Raw genomic sequence first — 16,641 nt, forward strand, 5'->3', positions numbered from 1 at the left:
AAATATTTCAGGATGCTAAGATCTGAAGCCATGCTAGCTGCATTGGTCCTTTGGGAATTCTGGTCCCTATCTGGCATTCTATTGGCATTTGACTTTCAAAATGGGCTTGGTGTGTTTATAAAAACATACTGCTTACAATTCCCTCCCAGGAAACAGTATAAGCTTATAGAAAATGTCCTTCCCAACCACCAGCGGTCTCCTGGGTGAAGGTCCTGTGCTGACGTTCTGACGTGCTGCGGTAAGCGTATTGTCTCATTTCTGGTCACCAGTGTTTGTGTGTTACTAGTAGCATATTTTTGCTGCTATAGCTTATCACGGTTAATTTTGTTCAAGTCTTTATTATAGTGACTAACTATCTGCTATACATTTAAACGTACACTAGTTCTGCTCAGGCAGTTACAGCCCTCTCCTTTTACTTTCTCGCTAATCCCACAGTTTACACACCATTCAATTTTTCTAGCTACCGTTCTTTAGCTTAGCAGCTAGCAATGACTTCTCTCTCTACCTCTCACTCGCATACTCTCTCCTGCTCGTTGTGTCAAATGTTTAGTTATTCCTGTGCCTCCTTCAGTGATAATGGTACATGTAATAAATGTAGCTTATTTGTAGCATTGAAGACAAGGCTTAGTGAATTGGAAACATGGTTCTGCACCATGGGAACTCAATCATTAACTGCTGTAGTTAGCCAGTCCCCAGTAGTCAGTGCGAACCGACGAGAGGTAGCTCATGAAGGAAACATAGCTCTAAGCAGAAGCCCTCAACTCACCACCAACCTCTTCACATTTTTAACAAGTTCTCCCCACTCAGCGACACACCCGCTAAGAAACCAACTCTGATTATTGGCAGCTACATTTTGAAAAACATGAAGTTAGCAGCGCCAGCGACCATAGTCAAATGTATTCCTGGGGCCAGGAATCCTATTTAAAACTGCTTTCTGAGGATAAACGTAAATACAGTAAGATTGTTATTAACTTAAATGAATAAAATGAAAAGTTAACAGAAGAGGAGTTATACATACAAATAAAAACAAAATCGCGGCATGTCACTCGATTCTATTGCCCCTCTAAAAAAGAAGATAATAAGACAAATAAGGTTAGATCCATGGTATAACCCCCAAACCCGCAAATTAAAGCAAACTTTGCAAAAACTTAAAGGCGTTCCAACAACATGGAAGAATTTAATTTAGTCTGGCAAGATAGTCCTAAAACATATAGGAAAGCTTTCTGTAATGCCAGAGCAGCCTACTACTCATCATTAATAGAGGAAAATAAGAACAACACCCATGTTTCTTTTCAGCACTGTAGCAAGGCTGACAGAGAATCACATTCTGTAGTGCTGGATTCGACACCAATGACCACCACATCCTATTACAGAGACTGGAACATTCAAGTGGCATTAAAGGAGCTGCACTAAGCTGGTTTCAATCCTATCTATCAGATTGATCTCGGTTTGTACAAGTTAACAGTGAGTCCTCCGGGCACACCAAAGTTAGTCACAGAGTTCCACAAGGTTCTGTGCTTGGAACGATTCTATTCACCTTATATATGCATCCTTTATATATATGCAATATTAATAGGAAAAACTCCATAAACTTCATTGTTATGCGGATGATACCCAATTATATCTATCGATCAAGCCAGATGAAGCTAACCAGTTAGCTAAACTTCAAGTGTGCCTTAAGGACATAAAAACCTGGATGACCTGCAATTTTCTGATGTTAAACTCAGACAAAACTGAAGTTATTGTACTTGGCCCCAAACACCTCCGAGACACATTATATAAAGATATAGTTGCTCTAGATGGCATTGCCCTGGCCTCCAACACCACCGTAAGGAACCTCAGAGTTATCTTTGATCAGGATTTGTCCTTTAACTCCCACATGAAACAAGCTTCAATGACTGCCTTCTTTCACCTACGTAATACACCATCTTCACATTTAAGAATAGGTATAAGACTTTCCTCTTTGATAAAGCTTATAGTTAGGGTTGGCTTGGGTGAGCCCTAAACCATCCCTTAGTTCTGCTGCAATAGGTCTAGACTGCCACGATGCAACTCTTTCCTCTCTCCTCCTCTCCTCTCCACTGTATGCCTTTTTATCCCATTACTGTTACTAACTCAACATCTTCTCTCTCCCGTAACCCTCTCTCCTGTCGCAGGTATTTCTACCTCCGGAGCTGCAACGACTGGATCTTTGGTTGTGGCCCACCTGCTGCCCCTGTGTTCCTGCTCAACATCTGCTACTACAGTTGTTGTTGTTATTGGCTTTGTTACTAATGTTGTCATTATTATTCCTATGACTATCGTTTGTATTATTATTACTTTATTAATATTACCACTACCATTACATTATTACTATTTTAAATTTGTAGTTGGAATTTGCATCGTGCCTCCCTCTCCCCCACCCTCTTCTTCTCTCTCTCTCTCTAACTCTCAAAACCTAACACGGCAGCGGTGGATGGCCTCCCACCACTGAGTCTGGTATTACCTGAGGTTTCTGCCTGTTAAAAGGAAGTTTTTTCTTTTCACTGTCGCCAAGTGCTTGCTCAATATTAGCTTCTCTGCACTGGCTCCCTGTAAAATCCAGAATAGAAATTAAAATCCTTCTCCTCACCTACAAAGCTTTTGATGGTCAGATGATACCATTGTATCTTAGAGTTCATAGTACCCTACTAGAACACTCTGCACTCCCAGAATGCAGGGTTACTTGTGGTTCCTAGAGTCTCCAAAAGTAGAATAGGAGCCAGAGCCTTTAACTATCAAGCTCCTCTCCTGTGGTATGAGGTCCCAGTTTGGGTTTGGGAGGGAGACACTATCTCCACATTTAAGAGTAGGCTTAAGACTTCCCTTCAATTCAATTGGGCTTCATTGGCTCTCTCTCAACCCAACATGGCAGCGGCAGATGCCCGCCCACCCTGAGTCTGGGTCTGATCGAGGTTTCTGCCTCTTAAAAGGAAGTTTTTCCTTTCCACTGTTGTCAGAGTGGTTGCTCTTGATGGGAATTGTTGGGTCTCTGTAAACAATATTATAAAGAGTACAGTCTAGACCTGCTCTTTAGGAAAAGTGCAATGAGATGACTTCTGTTATGAATTGGCGCTATATAAATAAATTAAAATTGAATTGAATATAGTTTTTCACAATGTTTTCTGGCCCATTAATCCACTGGTAGGTTATAAAATTGTGTTGACCCAAGAAATTAAGAGGATCTTTTCTTTGTCTTGGGAGACAACACAGAAATTGCATGCGTTACAATTGACGGTGTAGTCCCTCATTTGTCCAGGAGTGTTCTATCGTAGAAAAGGTTTCAGCTTAGTCATCTGGACACTGTTTTCAGATTTAAGACGTTTCAGCTCCCATCCGGAAGTCATTCAAGTTTACCACAGTGTATTAGCACCTTGGTCACGCCAATCATATGCTAATCAGGTACTTAACAGTGATGAGGGAGGTGCAGCCAGAAAACAATAGGCCTGATTACTGATTACTGGGCCATCATGGAAACAATTAGGTCAGTTTCAGGTAAAACTAGCTAATCAACAGATACTCAGGTAGACTCCTTCCTGAGGGCAGGGCTTATGTTACACAGAGTAGCCTCAATTTCTGAGTTCCATTTTTTCACAATTGAGAATGACTTCCGGATGGGAGCCGAAACGTCTTGATTCTGAAAACAGTGTCCAGATGACTACGACTGAAACCTTTTCTACGATGTTACAATTGACATTATAACATCATAACTATAATAATTTTGGTGAAGCTCTCCTGAATCTCTCATCTTGTAACTTGATGAGATGAGGTGTTATGACTGACTGCATCTGGGTTACATTCTATCGTACACTGTCACATGAATTTGAGTATTCAAGAATGCATAGGGAGCTCTGCATTACTTACAGTTGAAATATTTATTATGATATATTCCAATACAATTTTTTAAATAAACATATAACTAATAATGTATCAGACTAAAATCTTTTGCTACCTCACAGGTTTAGAATTTGTGCTGTAAGCTCACATCCAGAGAGGGAGAGGGGAGGCATTAGGACTGAAAACACAGTCAGCATTTTTCCTTGTGTGTATGTATAGTTTATACATGCACGTGTGTTTCATACATACAATATATATTTACGTAGGCATGGCTTGTATTTGTTAGGAATGTAATTCATATATATGTCCATATTTTATTTTCTATTGGCATATGCACGTCAGTAGACTCTCGTGTAGATGTTGCTTTATTCATTCTCTGCACAAAGGACACACAGTCCCTTTGTGGGAAGATTGTTAGAAAGGTTAAAACTGAAGAAACTTTGAATCTTGCGTCTCCCAGAGAGCTGTGCCAGCAGTGACTTGGCCTGGAGCTTCACTGTCTGCCCTGAAACGAGACCGCCAGACCGGCCAGGAGACCTCATCAGCTCGGTGACCAACCGATCACGGTTTTGCTGTGATAAAGAGTTAAATGTCATATAAAATCCTATTTAAAGAAGTTAATTGGCCTACCGTTATGTTAGCGCCTTAAGACCAAATATGACAACATCAAGATGTGTCTGACTACATTAGGATATGTCACTGTCCTACTTTCCAGTGTCGGCACTACAGAAAAGCAGCAAATATATCACATTCACTCCCAAAACTTGCACATCCCAGGTGTTGTACCTTGACTATGCCTGACTGTACGCTGCATCCGCTGTGTGCTACAGGAGTCCAATGAAGTGATGCTATGCAACACAGTCAGTGTGTGCTGCCTTTAAAGATCTGAAGGTTGGGTTGGTGGAAGGGCACATAAAGCAGCTCAGGTTTGTTGTCACATGCGAATATTGGAGGAATATTTATCAGATACAGTATGTTCATTATGTATAAATCTGCAAAACATGGAATGTTTGTTTCCAACGTTTGTTGTGGAGTCCTTCAACATGTCTTCAACCTGAGCCTGAGTCTTCAAAGGGTACCTGTTCTGTGGAAGAAATCTTGCCTCGTTCCTGTGCCAAAGACGCCGCGTCCCAGTGGCTCCAAGGACTACAGAACGGTGGGACTGACCTCCCACATAATGAAGACCCTGGAGAGACTGGTGCTGGAACAGCTGCAGCCCATGGTCCGACCCCTCCTGGACCCCCTTCAGTTCGCCTACCAGCCCCGGCTGGGAGTTGAGGACGGCATCATCTTCCTGCTGAACCGCATCTACACCCACCTGGACAAGCCGGCAAGCACGGTGAGGATCATGTTTTTTGACTTCTCCAGTGCTTTCAACATCATCCGGCCAGCCCTGCTGAGTGAGAAGCTGGTTGCGATGCAGGTGGATGCCCCCCTCGTGTCCTGGATTGTTGACTACCTGACTGGCAGACCACAGCATGTGTGTCTGCAGCACTGTGTGTCGGATAGCGTGGTCAGCAACATTGGGGCCCCTCAGGGGACTGTCCTCTCTCCCTTCCTCTTCACCATCTACACCACAGACTTCAGCTACCACACAGAGTCTTGCCACCTTCAGAAGTTTCTGATGACTCTGCTGTGGTGGGAAGTATCAGCAGTGGTGATGAGACTGAGTACAGGGCTGTGGTGGGTAACTTTGTCTCATGGTGTGAGCAGAACCATCTGCAGCTCAATGTGACAAAGATTAAGGAGCTGGTTGTAGATCTATGAAGGGCAAAGGCACCAGTGACCCTGGTTTCCATCCATGGGGTCAGTTTGGACATTGTAGAGGATTACAAGTACCTGGGAGTACACCTGGGAGTCTTTAACTCCTCCCTCTAAGTGTTAGTCTACATGACCCTAAGTCACTAAACTGGACATTGGATCATTAATATCACTGCAATACTTGAAATATTTGTGCAATATTGTCTGTTTAATACTCCTGTGCAAAATACTCTGTTTTCAGTTTAAAATTCCCTATTTATTGATATTTATTCATACTTCTATTACTGCTGTGCAATATCCACCGTCTTATAATCATCTTTTCTCTTTTCTTATTACATTGTATTATACTGTACATACTTATCAACCTCTAAATCCACTTTGGTATTTAAACTTATTTTAGCTTTTATACCTATATCCACTTTGTACTTAATTTATCTTACCTGTATTATAGTGTATTATATTTTGATTTGCATAGTACTTCTATTCCTTCCATTCTCAAGTGTGCATTGACGTGATAGTGAGCAGCTGTAACGAAAGAGTTTCCCTTCAGGGATGAATAAAGTATTTTTGATGCTGATTCTGATAACTAAGGCTGAAGCTAAAATATCTCTCAATGATTACTGTGATTACATGCATGAAATGTTCGTAGTTTAACGTTAACATTTCAGTCTATTCATTAGGTAAGATAGAATAAGTTAACAAATATGACCAATTTTACCCCCTATGCAAGATACAGAAATAAAAAAACAAAACAAATGAATTCAGTAGCTTCATCAGTGTCTACAGCAGTCTTTCTGCATGTTCCCACATTTCTATCGTTTCTGTACGGGTGTTATTTATCCACGTCTGTCATCTTACAACTATAACAATGTATGTATTCATGTGCACTGAGCCAGTGTGTATCCATGGTGTGTGTGTGTGTGTGTGTGTGTGTGTGGTGCAGGATGGTGAGCGGGTGGTAATTAACAATGACATCTCCTGAGCCAGGTCTAATCAGTGCTCTCTTATCCTCATATGCTATATCTATCTCTCCTCTCCATTCTAGTTCCTATAATAGTTTGTCATATTGCACGACCACTGAGCCCCAAATGCAGAACACATGGAACAGAGCTGGGTATATTTGCAACAGTCTTTTTTTGTACAGTGCTAATATCTGTGCACGAAGTCTGGCGTAGTTTGTCGTCGCCCCGAGGATTCGACTGGTCCGGGTCGAGGAAACAGTGGCGATGTTCCGGACAGAGACAGGGAAAGCCGGCTCTGGACTGGTGCCATAGTGGAGTGAGCTGAACTGGCCAGGCAGCGGACCCGTGAAGACTGGAGGTTGGACCCGGACAAAATGCTAACAGAGACTGGTTTTCTCTGTGACACGTGAAAAGTGGGATGAACTCTCATAGAGCGGGATAGTTTGAGTTTTACTGCAGAGGGATTAATGATGTGTTCAATGATGAACAGCCAGTGTTAACGGGGGGGACAATTTTCTGAACTCTGTTCGTAACGGAATGTTCTTGGAAGATAACCAAACTTTCTGACCTGGATCGTATGCTGGTGCAGGGGTCCTATGCCGATCCGCGATTTGACGCTTCCTGTCTCCCAACCGGCACAGTGCAGCTCAAGTCTCTCTCCATACCCTATGTCAACGCCGGATGTGGTGTTGGACCAAGGGAACAGCAAGCTCACTTTCCTGGGATGGGAACGGGGGGGCTGGTATCCTAAAGATGCCTCAAAAGGAGAGAGACCAGAAGCTGAACTAGTTAGAGAGTTATGAGCATACTTGACCTAGGCGAGTTGGGAGCTCCAGGATGAAGGGTTTGTGGCTGCCACACAACGTAGGGCTGTCTCTAGGTCCTGGTTGGCCCTCTCAGTCTGGCCGCTGGTTTGCGGATGGGAGCTGAGGTGAAGAGTGCTTTGAGTTGGGCCAAGGCTGTATCTGCTTCGGGAGTCCAGGTGAAAGGGATCTTGGTAGAGGTGAGTCTTGTAAGAGGAGCTGGCACCCGACTGTAATCCCGGATGAACCTCCAATAAAAGTTAGCAAATCCCAAGAACCGCTGCAGCTGCTTCCGGGTAGTGGGTGTAGGCCACTCCACTACCGCTTGAGTGTTGGCTGGATCTGTCCTCATTTGCCCACTCTCGAGTATGTAGCCAAGAAAACTCACCAAACTGACATGAAATTCGCACTTTTCGGAGATCCAGCTTCATGAAGACTGTAGCCCCCTGAAGGGGTTCAAAAGCGGAGTTAATAAGTGGCAAAGGGTATTTATTTTTAATGGTGATTTGATTGAAGCCTCTGTAGTCAATGCAGGGACAGAGCATCTTGTTCTTCTTAGTCACGAAGAAGAAGCCCGCCCCTGCTGGCGAGGAGGACGCACGGATGAGCCCAGCGCGCAACGAGTCTCTGATGTAACTCTCCATGGCCTCCCTCTCAGGTTGAGAAAGGTTGTACAGGACGTCGATGGCACAGTCATAAGGATGATGCGGTGGTAAGGACAGGGCTAGGTCCTTACTGAACACCTCGCTTAGGTCATGATACTCTTTAGGAATCAGAGACAGATCCGGGGGTTGCGGACTGAGTGGTGAAGTACTGACCTCTTGAGGTGACCGAGCGGATTGCAGGCAGGTGGAGAGACAGAATGGGCTCCAACACATGATTCTTCCGTTGGCCCAGTCAATGTCTGGATTATGGCGATGTAACCAGGGGAAGCCCAGGACCAGTGGTGCGTTGGGGGACGAGATGAGTTGGAACTGATTCTTCTCTCTGTGATTTCCCAATAGCACTAAGGACACAGGAACTGTACAGTGGGTAACTTGAGCCAGAAGTCTGCTATCCAGTGCCTCAGCGTTGCGTGGAACATCCAGAGCTTCAGTGAGGAGACCAGCCTGTCGAGCCAACTCAGGGTCCAGGAAATTACCCTCTGCTCCGGAGTCGATGAGGGCTAACAAGGGGAGCGACCCGCTTTGGTTGTAGAGGGTGGCCGGGATTTGTAGTCTAGGCGGGCCCTGGTTACGGGGGTTGTCTTGGCTCACCAGAACCCCCACTTGGTCTCAAAGAACATGTTGCCAGGAAGTGACCCTTGTTACCGCAGTATAAACACTCCCCTGCAGCGCGTCTACGGTGAGGCTCGGCTGGCCTTCAGATGGGTCCGGCCTGGTTGCATAGGTTCCCCCTCAGAGGTGGTTGGGGTCTGCGGATTTGGAGCTACAGTTAGGCTGGGCGATCCTGTTCCAGGGCGCGTTGTTGTGGCTGCTTTGCGTGATGGATGGGTGTGAGGACGGCTGGTGTGCTCCTGGCACCGCTCATGTATGCGGTTGTCCATTCGTATGCACAGCGAGACCAACGCATCTAAACTGGTGGGTTCCTCCGCAGCGGCCAGTTCATCCTTCATGGTTTCGCTCAGTCCTTTTACAAACACACTGGTGCCTCCTCGTTCCAGCCCGAATCTACGACCAGGGTGCGAAACTCCACAGAATAATCTGCCACGCTGCGGTCTCCCTGTCGGATCCGTAGAAGCCGCTTCCCTGTGTTCCCACTAGCATCTGGATGATCAAACACCCTCCTCATCCTTTCCAAAAACTCAGCCAAGGAAAACGACAATAGGGGTTGATTAGCATGTGTGGCTTCTGCCCAAGCTAATGCTCTGTCTCTTAATAGTCCCACAATGTAATTTACCTTAGATTGATCTGAAGCAAATGTGACGGGGCGCTGGCAGAAGACCAGAGAGCATTGTAGGAGGAAACCCTGACATCTAGTGACATCTCCGGTGAAAAGATCCGGGTCAGAGGCGTAAGATTCCCAGGGGGGTGGTGGTGTCGCCAGTGGATTAGCAGGGGCAGTCAGCGAAGATGGTGCAGGTGAAGCTGTCGAGGAGAGCTGAGTTGTGAGTCTGGATACCTGATGAGTTAGCTCCATGATCTGGGTGACCATGGCTTGGTTACTTTCGGAGAGAGCCCGTAGTATCTGTTCATGTTGGCTCAGAAGAATCCCCTGGCTGGTTAGTGCCTGATTGGGGCAACTTCCGGGTTGGTGCCTGCTGGGTCCATGTTGGCCAGATCATTCTGTCGTATTGCACCATCACTGAGCCCCAAATGCAGAACACACGGAACAGAGCTAGGTATATTTATATAGTCTTTATTGTCCAGTGCTAAGATCTGTGCACGAAGTCTGGCGTATTTCGTCGTCGCCCGAGGACTGGACCGGGTCGAGGAAGCAGTGGCGACGTTCCGGATGGAGACAGGGAAAGCCGGCTCTGGACTGGCGGCGTAGTGGAATGAGCTGAACCAGCCAGGCGGCGTACCCGTGAAGACTGGAGGTTGGACCCAATAGACAGCAGGCTCCAGAGGGGAGGTTGGCCAGGCAGACGAGGCAGCTGGCGAGGGTTACGTGGCAGTTGGTGTCGGAACAGACTTGCAGAGATCAGGCTGAGGCTGAGATCACCGGCAGAGAGTAACTCTGTGACAGAGACAGAACCAAGTTACCACAAGGCAAAACACAAGAACGAATCAAACACTTATCTGAGTTTGAAGTAGGAGCCGTTACGTAGGTTTCGTACACGTGTACAGAGACGATCTGGCACTGGTAGAGTGGCAGAGCCTGGTAGATATGCAGTGGAGACTGATGATTGATTGAAGTCAGGTATGCCGGTGATCAGCAGCAGGCAGGAGACCAGGAAGCCAGACCAGAATGCACATACACACACAGCAACGAACAGGGGACAGCCTCGAAACACAAGGAGAGGCAGGCACACTGGAGCACACAGGGATCAGGGGGGCATAGGGGCTAACTATGACAGTTATTATCACTTCATCTATGTCTTTATTTACCTCCTCTACTTTCTCTTCTCTCTTGCACCATCTCTTCATTTCTTTTTCACTTATTCTCTGGAAAGAGATGATTAGAAACAGATAATAGATCAACAGATGTTTCTACTTACAATAGCTTGTATAGAAATATAGTATAATAATAATAATATAATATAATATATAATAATAAATATTATTACACTTTAATACTCTCCTTTAAGGGGCACCACCCTGTATCAGGGAAAACAAATAAACCAAATTAATTAATAACTCGATCATTAAATTGATCAGTCTCTTAAGGATTGAATTATTTTCAAAAGCTTGACCTTGTCTTCTGCTTCAAAGAAAACACACAGACTTCTCACTGATTTATTTATTCTATTTTATTTATAACTGAATAAATTAAGTAAATGATAAAAATAATAAACAGCAGATGAATAAAGATATTGAATGATGAGGTAAACCTTAAGTTATTGGCAATAGTGAGATGGGGAATGTGATTTGATTATTAAAACCAAAACAATGAGTAACGCTAGGACAATTAACTTATCAAAAAGTGAATTCATTTATTTTATTCGACATCTCTTTATCACAGCAAAACCATGGTTTATCCTACTGATGAACACAGACGTTGTCCAAGCTTCTTTCAGAAAGGCTTTGCTTTAAAAGTTGGCTTCTGTCGAATCTGTGATGTTGTGGCTTCTCGAATAAAATATCTCTGGCTACACTAATCTTTTCAGCTAGGCTTGAGTAATTACGCTGGCCAGATGAAACTTTAAAAGGGAAATAACATACTTAGTGGTAATGTTACAAAAATATAAAAGTCAAAAGAAACAACTCTTCAGTTTAATACTGAGGAATTAAAAAGGCTTACTTGGAAAAAGGTTAAATTGTGAGCAGACTTTAGGCAAGGAAAAGAAAAACTTCAAGAAATACGTATAAGAAAATAAAGTAAAATAAAGCAACCGTTGAGCTAAAAGGTGTGGGCCCGTCTGAGAGGAAATTCCCAGTCAAGCTCTTTTGTCAACTAGCCAAACGAGGAGGAGTTTTGGGTGTGGAGGAAGGCTTTCGCACTGAAAACTCTATTACTATATTTGAAACTTTTAATTCAATTCAATTAAAGATAATTCAATCAGTTACCTGAGAATCTTAATTAACTTCAACTGTCAAAACACATTTTAAACACTACTAAGTGAAATGCGGTTAAACAATACAGTTTGCGTTACATAATACAGTATAATAGCTACAATATTATACAGATTCATAATGGCGATGGTTGCAGATACTTTTGTCTGTTAGTCAGTAGGTGGCAATGCTGTCACAAGAGGTTAACTCCCTGAATTAATAACTTGCTCATTTCATGTCCTACAAAAATAAAAGTTGGGTTACACATCATCAAAATATGTGCTGAAAAACGTTAGCTTGGTCACTGATTGGTTATACAGCAAATTCCCTTTAATTCAGACTTATCACAGTGTTACTTCCTCAGGATTGCACAGTGTTACTTCCTCAGGATGGCACTTTTCAACTTTTATTATGGGTGACTAACAAACCTTATCTCAGACCACATCAGGGGGTGAGAGAAGAAAGAGTGTTTGTTTGCATGTGTGTGTGTGTGTGTGAGAGAGAGAGAGAGAGAGAGAGAGAGACAGATAAGGGAGGAGAAGATTTTTCACACCTTTACTGTTTGAGAGGGGAGAAGTCAGATCCAGAGGTCTGAGAAAAGTTTTATTCAAACATCCCCCCATGGAATTTCACCTAGTCGTAAATCGTGCAGCAGAGTGTTTATGAATGTTTGGGAAATATTCAGCCATCGTGATTACTACAATAGTTATTCTTCTTTTATTTCTCAGAGAGGGGAAGATGAAGATGATATTACTGGTTTAATCAGGTTGTAGAAAACTTTGTTGATTGGAAAATTATGTGTTTTACTTTTCCGAACAATTTCCAACAAAACATTTCTCGGATTTTCCTGACCATGGTTTCACAAGTCTGTTGGTCCTAAATTTTAAATGACCCATGAATCCAACACCACAAACTATGCTTATATAAATGGAGGTTGGTGAAAACATCAAAAACAGAGTTACATAATAATACTACTTTAAATAATCATGGTAAAGTAAATCATGAAATTATAGTTACTGTGTATTAGTAACTCGTGCACAGGGCAACATGAATAGACAGATGGTCATGTTGTTGTTTTTAATCTATTTTGGCTTACATATAAAACCATGATGATATGATAATTACAACATTTAAATTGAACTTAAACTGTCCATCCTAAAATTTCCCCACTGGCTGATGTCTTCTGTGTGTGTGTGTGTTTGTGTGTATGTGAGTGTGCATGTGTTTGACCTCTAATTCTGCTCACTGGCCAGCAGAAGGCAGGGTTGTAGCATCAAAACAGCCCTCTAACACAAAAGGCCCCTAAGTGTGTGTGTGTGTCTGGCAGTCTGGAAGTGATGGGGGAACATGATAACCTTGTCTTAGTGCAGGTCTAGAGGGTTGAGCAGAATGGAGCATGGAGTTTCAGCTCGCCCAAATCCTACTTTTTAACTGGCCTCTGAAACACACACGCACGTACAAACAAACACACACACACACACACACACACACACACACACACACACACACACACACAATATGGCCCTAGACACTGGGAAGCATGCAGCCAGGTCCAAATATGTGTATGGGCATTGGGCCAAAATGTGTTTCTTTTTGTGTGCCTTGATGGAAAGCCAAAGAGGGATAGGTATAGAGGTTACAGAGGTAATCAAAGAGGAAGAAATACTTGAAGAGTACATGTGATTGTTTAGAGTGTGAGTTTTTACATTTTTTCAAAAATCGCAAATAAGAGGTCAATAGAGGCTAAGCTAAAACAGAGACAGAGAGATAGCAAGAGGTAAAGCAAGTGACAAAAATAAGTTGGAATGTGTGTGAGACAGAGGCAAGAGTGATGAGTTAAGAGAGAAGAAAATATAAGAGGTTGTAAAAGAGAAAAGAGGGGGAAAATGTAAGTGAAAGAGGACATGATCTGTGTGTGTGAGCCAGAGAGAGTGTGGAAAGACAGAGAGAGTGTGTGTGGCATAAAGAAGGAGGAGAAGAGAGGAACAAAAAGTGAATAGCAAGAAAGAGAGAGTACGATCATACGAGATGAAGACGGAAAAATGTGAGACAGTGTAAAAAGAGATAGGGAAAAGGAGAGAGGTAAAGTGAGAAACACAACTGAGAGAAAGAATATGTGTGTGTGAGATTGTGTGTGTAAGTGAAGATGAGAAAGGGGGAGCATTCAAGTACAGGAAAGCGTCCCCCTGCGCCCACCTGTCTAGCTGTAATGGGAGCCAAATGTTGAAAGGCCTGGAAGTTACATCTCTGGCTTCCAGCAGTCAGGAGAGTCTGAGCAATGGGATCCTGGACTCCAAATACTCTAACTCCTGTTTACATTTTCACTTCCTGCTCACTCCCACAGGCTCAGGTCAGCTAATACTCAGGACTTCTTCTTGAATTGTCTCTGTAGATGAGTTTGCCTTTTCCACACAATTGAGGTTGGTTGTGCAGTCACAGAGCAGAAAACACACTGCACTGGTACTTTGTTATGATGTCGTAACTCATTAACAATTTTAGCATACATAAAAACTTTTTTTGGGGGGACACTCATCCTTGTTCTTCCACAACTTTTTTAGTCACAGCCTAAAACCTAATAACTATACAGCAGCTTGAACATGACTAAGAGAATTTCAATAAGGTCTTCTGCATGTTTTTATCCTTGCACTCTTGTGTGCACAGCCACAAAGTTCTGCCATTGCACAATTGCCCATGGATGTGAGACTATCAAAATCTAAGACAGTGACACAAAATGTTCCCATTTTAAATACTGGTGTCCAGTCCTTTAGCGCCTGATTGTTGCAATTTGCATCCAAACTCGCTTAACTTCTCAGAGTCATAACTCAGTCAAATCTGAACACACAGACATGATACGTATTTTTAGATTCAGTGTGACTTGCACCCTCTGATGTCCATTGCAAATAATCGTCCATAAAGCCGATTATGCACGATTTACGACTAGGTGAAATTCCATGGGGGGATGTTTGAATAAAACTTTTCTCAGACCTCTGGATCTGACTTCTCCCCTCTCAAACAGTAAAGGTGTGAAAAATCTTCTCCTCCCTTATCTGTCTCTCTCTCTCTCTCTCACACACACACACACACACACACACACACACACACACATGCAAACAAACACTCTTTCTTCTCTCACCCCCTGATGTGGTCTGAGATAAGGTTTGTTAGTCACCCATAATAAAAGTTGAAAAGTGCCATCCTGAGGAAGTAACACTGTGCAATCCTGAGGAAGTAACACTGTGATAAGTCTGAATTAAAGGGAATTTGCTGTATAACCAATCAGTGACCAAGCTAACGTTTTTCAGCACATATTTTGATGATGTGTAACCCAACTTTTATTTTTGTAGGACATGAAATGAGCAAGTTATTAATTCAGGGAGTTAACCTCTTGTGACAGCATTGCCACCTACTGACTAACAGACAAAAGTATCTGCAACCATCGCCATTATGAATCTGTATAATATTGTAGCTATTATACTGTATTATGTAACGCAAACTGTATTGTTTAACCGCATTTCACTTAGTAGTGTTTAAAATGTGTTTTGACAGTTGAAGTGGAAATCATACAAAATCACATTTTTAAGTTTTCTTCTGTATCAAAGTAATCCAGTTATAGTGTTCAATACATCCATGGGTACATTGCGAACAGGAACTGCTAATAGCTAATTCGACATAGTTTTAATGGTGCCAGTTTGCCAAAATGTAAATAAATACAGGTTTAATTTGTAGCCCACAGCATAACAATAGCAATATTATACTTCCTATGTACATCCCCCATTATCCCTGAATGGTGGTTGCATTGTTTTGATAATACATTTAATAGGAATTTGGATTTACTTTGGGGTTGTTGGGTGACAGCTGTGTTAATGTATTATACATCCTCCACCTGCCCGTCTGTCTGAGTTGTCTGAGTGTCCCTGCCACTTTATCAATAAGCATCATACTACATACAGTACATGCAGATTGTGAAATAGAATAAAAGGTGCATTTGCCCATCAGACATGTTGCCCATTGTTCTGATTTCAATTTCAAATATTTTTAATAATCAAAAATTACAGTGGTGACTCCTTCTCGCTTACCATATTTCTATTGTGGACCCTTTCAATAAACAACCACACCCACCATTTATGTGATAGATTAACCAGAGGGAGAGATTACAGCATTTACTTACTCATTCCTTCTTGGAATATCTTCCAGACTCGTACTTTCTCGCAGTTTCACAAACTGTCTGGAGTCAAGTTGTGATGTCTAGAAATCCAGCTGATCTAGTTTGAAGATAATGCGACTTGATTCAAGGTTATTCTTATATTTTTAGCTGGGAGTTCTGCACCTCACTGAATCTTGAACCAAGAAACATGAGATCTGCTGTGAATATTGTGAGACTGTCCTCCAATTATTTTTTACTGAAACTGTTTCTCTTTCCCTGTAACTTCCCACAGTAAACTCAATGTCATTTGATCACGACATGCATAAGAGACTGTCACGCTGCAAATGATCAGACAGTCTTGTGAGTAACTGAGTATTCAAAGCATTAAAAAATATCATAAAACTACTGTAGATATATTTATTTGATATGGAAATGTTTATACATATGCATTGTAGCTTATTAATTATTCATATTGTCTTGTTTTTTTTCTACTTTTCTGTGATATACATTATGTATTCTCTTCTTCCGACAGACACATCTTTGAAATGGGAAGAAGAAAGAGGAAAAAAGAAAAAAGGAAGGATCAGTTGGTGTCTCTCACTTTGACTACAAAAGAGTGAAAGAGGAAAAACTTCATTATATGGGCAAGTGACAGAAAATGTGAAATGCGACGACAGAGAGACACAGAATGAAGACCTTTTTTTGCCCACCTCTGTTTTATGTCTGTGTCGCTGAAAAACAAAGAAGCCATCTCTGTGAGCTGTACTACCCATAACACGCACACACACACACACACACTGACCCCATATCTCATAAACAATGCCACCAACCAACAACTGTCATTTTTATTCAGTGTCTTACTGGCTCCATAATCACCACTAACAGTGTACTGCCACCATGCTGCTACAGTGCTATAAGCATAGAAACAGGAAGTTAATGCCTTCATCACTGGTGTCATTGTT

This window comes from Siniperca chuatsi, linkage group LG11, assembly GCF_020085105.1.
Source record: "Siniperca chuatsi isolate FFG_IHB_CAS linkage group LG11, ASM2008510v1, whole genome shotgun sequence".
Lineage (NCBI taxonomy): Eukaryota > Metazoa > Chordata > Actinopteri > Centrarchiformes > Sinipercidae > Siniperca > Siniperca chuatsi.